Raw genomic sequence first — 10137 nt, forward strand, 5'->3', positions numbered from 1 at the left:
GGGGGGGGTCAACATATTTATTAAATATTTCTCCAATTTTTGTTTCTATATCCTTTTGTTATTTTCTTTAATGTTGTAGTTTCTTCCCTTGATTGATATAAACCTCACCTATTTTTGTGTGTTGTGTCTTGTCCTTTGATATTGTCCTCTATATCTTGGGGCCTTGTGGCCAATAAAACAAATCGTTGTTTTTATTGTTTCACTTCTCAGAATGTTCGCTCTTGTTTGTTCTGGTTGATTCTGTGAGAGAAGGCTGGAGGGTATATCAGCCGAAACGTTGTGTTAACAACAAACAAGATGAGGACAAATATCTGTCAAATGTAAATAATGTAAATAATTCCTCATCTCTTAAATATAGAACTGAATTAACCTTCATCTCCCTGTTTGTGTGGATTGTCCTATGCTAGAGGATGGTCACTCTACAGTCTCCGAAGACATTTCTGGTCTATCTTTAGACTCTCTCTTTTCTGTTGAGCTTGACATAACTTTCAATGTATGAAGTCTAGTGGGATTGACAACAGCATTGGCATGGTTGGATTGTCTTTGATCAACTGTCAGCTTGGTCAGAGCCAACTGGAGGCTGAACAACAACAACAACACGAGCTGTCTGTCTTTCTCACACATTGATTCATTCCCTTTTTCTGTGCCATTTGCAAATGCATACACATACTATCTCACACACATGTGCACACACTGTCTCACATAGCCCTTCTGTCTCTTTGTCTTCTCTCCTCACACACACACACACACAGACACAAGTACATGTGTGTGTGTGTGTGTGAGTATATATATATATATATATATCTTTATGGTAGTCTTATGTTTGAGTGTATTTGTTTCGCTGTTTGTTAATCTTTTGAGTAATTTTCTCTCTCTCTCTGTTTGTTTCGGTGAATCTCTCTCTCTCTCCCCCACACACTCCATACACACAGCTCTAATCAAGAAGATCCAGCTTCTGTAGTTCCAATATGTCTACCTGTGCTGTGTGAATTTAAAATAACAAATATGCAGATCAAAAGGAAGTCTTTACCTCTGCAAGTGTTAAATTGACGCATGCACTAAACCTGCACTTAATTAACCTTTGAGGGTTGCTGAGTGTGGGGTTGGGTGTGAACGTTGTGCATGATGTGTGAATGCATGTATGCAACTACTTGTACATATGTGTATACACACATGCACACATGTGGGGACACATGGAGCACACTTGAGTAGAAATACATACAGACTCTTAAACAGAGGCATACATATGACACACAGGTAGACAGACGGACACAAAGGTTGACGGATAAATACCAATGGACATACAGACAGTTATGGACTCATTGGCATTCAGACATAAAAGCAGTGACATTTATAGACACACACGCGTGACAAACAGATATGGGCATAGAGACATATTGGACACACACACACACACACAAATTGACAGACAAGAGCATAGAGATCAGTTGACATGAGACATACAGGATAACAGATTTTGACATTCAAGAAGACAGATTTTGACATACAGGATGACAGACATTGACATACAAACTGACTGACATTGACATACAAATTGACAGATGTTGACATATGGACATAGGCAGTCACATGAACACCTAAGCAGACAGATTTATGGAGATTCAGGCAGACATACAGTCTGCTTTAAACCATGTTGGTTTACTGCTTTAAACAGACACAAAATTTAAGAAGAAAAAGTTGGAATTTGAAAAACAGAAACCAATTTTAAAAAGGATAATGAGAAACTGTTTAATTTCTGGTTAATTAGTTGACAGGAGATATGGAGGAGATAGGGTTGGAAGTGGGTGGTTCTAATTTTTCATTGGGGACAAGTTAAAGAATTCCTGTTTTGATGGTTTTTTGTTTTCTAATCTTGTTTCCCAATCTTGTTTCCCATTTCTGTTGTGGTGGTCATCTTTTATCTTTTGTCCTTTACTCGTTTCAGTCATTAGACCACAGCCATGCTGGGGCACTGCCTTGAAGAATCTTTAGTCGAATGAACTGACCCCAGTACTTTTTTTTAAAGCAGGGTACTTACTCTGTCAGTCTTTTTTGCAGAACCGCTAAGTTACGAAATGTAAAGATACCAACATCAGTTATCAGGTGGTGGTGGGGTACAAACACACACATTTGGGATGGGCTTCTTTCAGTTTCTGTCTACTAAATCCATTCATAAATCTTTGGCTGGCTTGAGGCTATAGTAGAAAACACTTACCCACGGTGCCATGCTGTGGGACTGAACCCAAAAGCATGTGGTTGGGAAGCAAGCTTCTTACCATACAGCCACTTCTACACCCCATTCTTAGCTTTTTCTTTTTAACAGTCGATGGTGATGATGGTGGTAGTGAGAGTGTAGCAGTGGGTGGTGGTGGTTGAATGTTGTTTTAGTGGTGGTTGGGGGAGTGGGGACAAAGGTGGGGTAGTGGTGGTGGTGGATATGAGAATTCTTCAAAGATTATTAGTGGCTGAGGAAACTTCCTTTGCTTCATTTAGATTTTTGGGTTTTCTTCAGATTTTGTGGTTCTGTGTGTGTGTGTGTGTGTGTGTGTGTGTGTGAATATGTTACTAAGTGGATATGTGTATTTGTTGGTGGTGTGGTCCACATGTGGAGTGGGTGAGAGACTGTTTATGTTCACACATGAAACTGTGTGAATGTGCATTTGTGTGTGTGTGTGTGTGTGTGTGAGGCTGTATGAGATCTGTGTGTTTATGATGTGTTAATGTCTGTAATTAACTACCTGTCCTCTCTTAGTGATTAATGATACTGCCAAACAAAAAACAAAAACCCCCCCAAAAATGTTAAAATAATAAAATCAAACAAACAATCAACTAATCAACTGTTTTCTTCCAGAACTGTGAATTGAATTGAAAGCCTGGCAACTGTTTCCTCTTGGTGACAATATGTGGATGTATGGATGTGTAGCTATATACACACACACATTGTTGTAGTGTCTCTGTTGTTTGTCTGTGTGTCTATATAGACGTATGGAAGGACTTTTTAATGGGTGTGTGTGTTTCTGTGCTGAAGAAAAATATTCTCTGGTGGAGGCGATGGTGGTAGTAGCGATGGTCGTTGTGGTGATGGTGGTGGTGGTGGTGATAGTGGAGGCGATGGTGGTAGTAGTGGTGGTGGTGGTGGTGGTGATGGTGGTTTAATATTTGATTTGTGAAAAGGTGCTGAGGTGGATTTAATAAGGTGTTTGTTTAATTAATGCTGGGTTATTGAGTGTTCGTTAAGTAAAGATACATTTATTACACTTGATTTGAAATCTATGCTTGGAATGGCAAAGCAAAGAGAAAGATAATGCAAGAATTACTTGCAAAATGTGAACTTTATTTTGGAAATGAAACTGAAGAGATTGGAATTTTGAGGCAGAACAAAAGATTTTATAATATTTTTGGTGTCTTGTAATAATTCAAATTCCAAGCCATTAAAGAATCAGTGATGATGGCTACTACAAACCAAAAATCTGCCAATTAACTGTCTTGAGGTAATTGTTTCTAATTTAAATATAAAGTCAACTATTTTTGAGGGGAGGGGAATAGTTTATTACATGGATCCCAGTATGTGACCCCAAAAAAGTCAAAAGGCAAATTTTCTCTCAGTGGTTGTCGGGGTGGGGGAAGCTTCCACTAAAACCAGTGCAGTTCTCTTCAGTTCATTGTTCTTGTATGAAAATCCTCTTGAAATGGTTATTCAATGATGCTTTTCTCAATGGCTTTCTCAAAGTGGATGGATTACAATTAAAACCAGATTATCTTCATCCTGGTTGCTTATGAGTTGGTTTTAGTTTGGAATTAGTGTGGCAGCCAGTCTTCCTGATGGTGGTTTCTGATATTGTCTCTATGTTCTACTAATGAGGTATTTACAAATCATTACGTATTTTCATCAGCATCATCATCATCGTTTAACATCCGTTTTCCACGCTGGCATGGGTTGGATGGTTTGACTGATGTCTGGAAAGCCAGCGGCTACACCAGGCTCCCATCTGATCTGGCAGTGTTTCTACAGCTGGATGCCCTTCCTAGTGCCACTGGCACAGGAGCCAGTCAGGCGGGCCTGGCATTGATCACGTTTGGATAGTGCTTTTTACGTGCCATCAGCATGGAGGCCAGTCAGTGGGTTCTGGCATCGGCCACATTTGGATGGTGCTTCTTGCATGCCACTTCTAATAATAAGAATCCTTTCTATTATAAGCAGAAGGCCTGGAATACTTGGGGAGATGGCTCAGCGATTACTTTGAACCCAGTGCTCATTTGGTACTTATTTTGTTGACCCCATAAGGATGAAAGACAAAGTCTGTCTTGGTGGTATTTGAAATGAGAATAGATGAAATGCTGCTAAGATGGACAAAATACCATTCAGCATTTTGTCTGCTGTGTTAATGATTTTATATTTAATTAACAATCAAGTGATAATGGAGACAAGGCAACCAGTTTCTATTTGTAAGTCTTGTACTCTGATTGTGAGATGAAGTTAATCTCGGGCAGCCTTGAACCCCAAACTATTTAATGTAAACCATTAACACAAACATGTTAGACTGGTGTTCTTTTGCTAGTTCAGCATCTCTACATTTACCGTTTTCTTTCATACTTACAGGTGTAGCTTCCTTCTTAGAAATCTGAATGCTAGAAGGGCAGCACATTTTTCTTGGCCGTTTGTGTTATTGAAGGCCTTACACTAAATAACGTAGATGTATTCCTTCTTTAAAAAAAAATATCTCTTTGGAAATAACTTTTCTGCTGATGTATTATTGCCAGTTGTGTGAGAGAGAGAGAGAGAGAAAGGAAGGGAGAGAGAGGTAGTGAAAAGAATAAAGAAAAAGAAATTGTTTTTCTTTTTTGTTTTTGTTAATTGCTGTTGAATGACCACTTAAATGTTTTTGGTACTTCATTTATTGATTGTAGAAGGATGAAAATGCCAAGACAGCTTTGGCAGGGTTCCATTTTGGAACCGTATATTGCCAAGTGATTATAAATGATGTAGTCTAGTCTTGTCTTGTATTTCCAGCCCTCAGCCATTTCGAACAGTTGTCTAGAATTGCTTTTGGTTGTGTAATCCTGTTAAGACCTGACTGCACCTCATATGGTCGGTTTTACTTGAAGCATTCAAGATTTATCAGAGGAAACATTTGACAATTATCAAATTCCACTGCAATCAACTTAGCCCTTTTAATGCCTTGACTATTGATAAACAACTAATTAAAGACTGGAACATAATTCTACCATTTCATATTGTGTTCTCTTATATCTCTTCATAGTATTGTGTCACATTGAAAATCATTATAGAATCTTTCTGTTTTCTTGGTCTTGGAGTCTTTTTGTTCCTCCTTGATTCCGTTATGGATATCAGTTCGGTATTTATTTTATTGATCTCTATTTTATTGATCTCTATTTTATTGAATTGCTGACTTGAAGCATTTTGTTCTTGTTTGAGACATTGCCATTTATGGTAATTAGAGGGAGAAAGAAGATACCTTGTGGTATTAAATTATGTCTGGTAAATTCCCAGTTCAAATCTTGCTGTAAATCGCTTTGCCTTACATCTTCCCAGGGTCATTGAAATAAGTGAAAAGACTGGGGTTGATATAATCAGCTGTTTCCTTTCTCCTTTTGTTTGTGGTAAAAATCCTTACCCCTGCTACTGCCAATAATGGGAGTGGAGGGGGGGGGGGGTACCACGAGCCCTAATTCTTGGTTGATATTTTACCAACCTCAGAAGAATGAAAGGCAAAGTTGACTTTGGTGGGATTTGAAATCAGAACATGAAAACTGCAATGCATTTCATCCAGCATTCTAACAATTCTGCCAAATAATGATAAATAATAATAATAATAATAATAATGATGATCCTCTTTACTATGGGCACAAGGCCTGAAATTTTAGGGGAGGGGTGAAGTCGATTACATCAACCTCAGTACTCAACAAGTCCTTAATTTATCAACCTCGAAAGGATGAAAGGCAAAGGTGACCTTGGTAGAATTTGAACTCAGAACATTAAAGCCGGATAAAATGCTGTTAAGCATTTTGTCTGGCGTGGTAAGGATTCTGTTTGCTCAAAGTCTTAATGATAATAACAACAACAATTAAAACTCTGTAATTCTAGGCCCCATAGCCTAGAAATACGGTTTTGGTGTCTAACTAGTTCCTGGAACCTTTTGATATCACCTTGTAAGATTCAAGTGCCATGTATTTCTTCGTTGTCCTCCTTTTCTCTTCCCCATTCTCTGTTGATGTTTAAGTCTGGTGATGTCAGACTGGTGGAGTGTCTGACCAATCCTCCTCTAAAGCTATGAAGGAGCTGAAAAGAATTTCATCTTCAAAGGTCAGCTCCACACACACACACACACACACACACACACACACACACACACCATTTAAAGATTTGAGGAAGTAGTGGGGTAAGTGGGGAGGGGTAAAGTCTCTAACCAAAGGAATTTCTGTTTTATACTTTCATTTTGTTACATTTTGTTACTAAGCAACAGTTTTCACTATTTTTTGTGTTACTCAAAACCGTTTTGCGTCTTTAAGGTCTAGTTTAAAAATAAACATAAAATAAATACAAGCCTGGACGAAGATTAAATATTTAAATATTTTTTTTTCTGTTGAACACTGGAGCATTTGTAGACAGAAATATCGTTAGCATGTGAGTGTGTGTGTGTATGTGTGTGTGAATTGTAAGTGCATTTAAATGTGTTCATAGTGTGTGTTATAAGTATATGTAAACATGTTTGTAAGAATATATATATATGTGTGTGTATATGTATATATATGTGTGTATGTGCTGTGTGATGTGTGTATGTCTGTGTCTTTTTTTCAGTAGAGAGCAACCTCTCAGCCTCCACCCTACCTGAGACTGCACCTTGTCCTACATTACCAACCTGTTGTTGCTATTTAGTTCCAGGTCACTTGTCCCAGAGGAACAAATCTACAATTAAAAAAATAAAAGGAGAAAAAGCATTCCAGATATGACTGGATTTTTTTTTCAAAGCAAAGTTTATCTGAGTGTACATTATCTAATATGTACATTTAAAGCAGTAGGGTTTGATTTGAGGAAGAGTTGGTTACTGTTTCTAGGAAGTTGTGCCACTCATTGGCTCATTGCTCTATATTTAAGAGATGAGGAATTATGTACATTATTTACATTATTTACGGGCATATGGCGTAGTGGTTCAGACTCACTAAAATAAGTACCAGTTGAGAGCCTGGCGTCAGTGCAGTCAACTTGCAGCCTCAGCCCCAAATTTCAGGCCTTGTGTCTTTAATAGAAAGGATTTTCAAAACGGTTTACTTTTTATGTTGTGTGTTTTACATTGTTGAATAACAAAACAAATGGAATGGATCCAGTTTATTTGGTTAACTTGGTTATTTCAAGTTCTTCTTACCAAGAATATATTTCCAGAATAGAGTTGTTTGTTTTAATCATCATCATCATCATCATCATCATCATCATTTAACGTTTGTTTTCCATGCTGGCATGAGTTGGACAGTTTGACATGGAGCTGACCAGCCAGGAAGACGTCCAGACTCCAATTGTCTGTTGTGGCATGGTTTCCATGGCTGGGATGCCTTTCCTAATGGCAACCACTTTACAGAGTTTGCTGGGTGCTTTTTATGTGCCGCTGGTATGGGTGCATTTATGCAGCACCGGTGCAAGTCTCTTTTATGTGGCACTGGCACCTGTAAAGGACAAGCAATTCACCACAGCTCCCTGTCCCTTGTCATTCCCTCAGTGAGGCTCAGTGTCTGAAGGTCCCTTAGGACTTTGTCCCACACCTTTCTTGGTTGTTCCCTCCACAGTTAGGGTTCAGCACTTCTTTACACAGCTGTCCTCATCCATATGCATCACATGACCAAACCAGCTCAGTCTTCTCTCTTGCACGCAACATCTAATGCCACCTGTACCCAGTTTTCCTCTTAATGTTTACAAAACCCACCCCCAAAAGTACCCAAACAAAAGAATCTTGCACATGGCTTCCTCATTGTGTCAATATGAGAAACTAGAACTACAATGATGATGATGATGATGACGATGGTAGTGGTGGCCATGAATGGCATTGGGAAATGATTTGTCACAGAAACGTGTCATTATTCTGTGAATAAACTTAAGATTATTAGAAACATTGTGGATTTCATGCTATTTATAGACATCTCTAAATTTAACCAGGAATTGGAATAAAATGTTGGGTGGAGTTATAATAATAATGATGATGATGATGATGATGATAGTGATGATAATGATTTCTGACACTGGCATAAGGCCAAGGATGTTAGGCAAATTGAACCAAGCACGGTGCATGACTGGTGCTAAATTTATTTACTCCAGTTGGATGAATGATAAAGTTGATCCTGTAGAAGTGTTGAGGAATGAAACTAAAAACCCTATATGACATGAAGTCTGGCATTTTAATGTTTCTCCTAAGTCACTACCTCAGTCATCACCACCAATCACAAGGCCAAACATCCCTGAAAGTTTCATCTGAATCCATCCAGTGGTTCTTGAGATATCTTGTCCATGGACAAACAAACAAACACGACTGAAAACAATACCTCTGCCTTCGCTAAGGCGGAGGTAACAAGTGTGTACAAGTTTCAAAACAGAATATGGAACATTATCTTGTGTAAAGACTTGATTATGTTATAGAGTGTTCTTTAATAAGTCTTCTTAATTAGCCAATGGCTATTGATGTATCTCATTAGTAATAAATAGATTTAATTGTGTGATTTGTTTTCTTACTATATATATATATATATATATATATATATATATGAATTAATTGTATTAATTTTAGCTGAGTGCCTCTGCAAAGTTGGCTTATGCTAGAATTTGAATTCAGCCCTGCAAGTGACTGAAACAGTTTTCAGGTGAAAGTCCTGGGCCAATGAGAATCAGCTGTTGTATATGTATTGCTGAAAAGTCAGGATGGTCATGCGTGAAGGGCCTTTCATCAGAAGCGTGATGTTCTGAAATGCTCTATGGGTTTTTTTCTTTATAGATAGGGAGATATCTCCCTTGGCAGACGACACGTGACAAGAACTGGGAGGATAAAAATGGCGGTCTCTTGGAAGTTGTTGGGGGAGGAGGGGGTGTATGCGTTGAGGTTCCCTGTGATAAGGCAGGACCCAGAAACTGATGCATGATGTTCATTGGGGTAGCCCCTTATCGACGGACAGTATTATCTGGATATCAGTCTGGCAGGTCATTACTCAATCCACTCTCACCAGCTGAGAAGGCATGCCAATAAGTCTCCTGATTCAGGATGACCCTGGGTTAAACAACAGCCAAGAGGATTCTCTTGGAATTCTAACACACAATCCTGTGTTTCTTAACTGGATTCAGTTAACGTTCCAATCTGAATTCACCACCCCTCCCCCTCCCACGAACCTCTTCTCTTCGACATTAAGGATTTCTTCCAGTGATTCAAAGCTAGTTGAATCCAATATGGTTGTTGGTTGTTGTTTTATTAATCATGGAAGGCTTGAAAGGCAACGTGTACAGCCAATGAAATACTAAAACTAAAGAAGCCATAATAGAGTCACTCAACCTGCTAGAAATAGTAGCTAAGTCCCCCTCAGATCATACCTTACAGGTTTCGAACTTGGAATATAGCAGGATCTAATTAAATATTGTAGCATGTTTCATTGCTTTGATTTTGTTTGATGAGGTCTAAGAGTAATTTGAACAGGTCAATAGGTACAACTGATTTGGTTGCTACCAGTTTATGACTGGTATTTAGTGTAATCAATGAATGGTTGAGTTACTGCTGCTGAGATTATAATCACAAAAACAAAGAAGAACATGGGTTAAAAGGCTCCCCAGTCACGAGGCCCCAAATTGTAAGGGCAACAAGTAATTCGCCCAAAAGTTCAGTTGAAGGAAATCAATACCATTTATTAGATCAATAATTCCCTTAGGGGTGATGGGTGAAGATGGGATTTTGTAATTAGAATTGCGTAGTGGCACCGACTTTAATACTGTGAATGATCTAATCTGTCTCTCTTATGTCTGCATCCAACAGCAACAACAGCAATACGTTGTAATGTCTCTGCTGGGTGATCAAGTACAAACAATTAACCCTTTGCATCACCTCCACCACCAGCAGCAGCATGTTGGAAACTAATTTGTTATATACATAT

The 10137-nt window shown here is 38.5% G+C and overlaps 1 protein-coding gene across 3 annotated transcripts in view; it reads left to right on the forward strand.

The window, feature by feature from the left end:
• LOC106871308 (zinc finger MYND domain-containing protein 11) overlaps nt 1–10137 on the forward strand; it is a 112554-nt gene that overhangs the window by 28156 nt on the left and 74261 nt on the right. The gene's annotated exons all lie outside the window — the stretch shown is intronic.

Source organism: Octopus bimaculoides, chromosome 9 (genome assembly GCF_001194135.2).
Source record: "Octopus bimaculoides isolate UCB-OBI-ISO-001 chromosome 9, ASM119413v2, whole genome shotgun sequence".
NCBI classification, from domain to species: domain Eukaryota; kingdom Metazoa; phylum Mollusca; class Cephalopoda; order Octopoda; family Octopodidae; genus Octopus; species Octopus bimaculoides.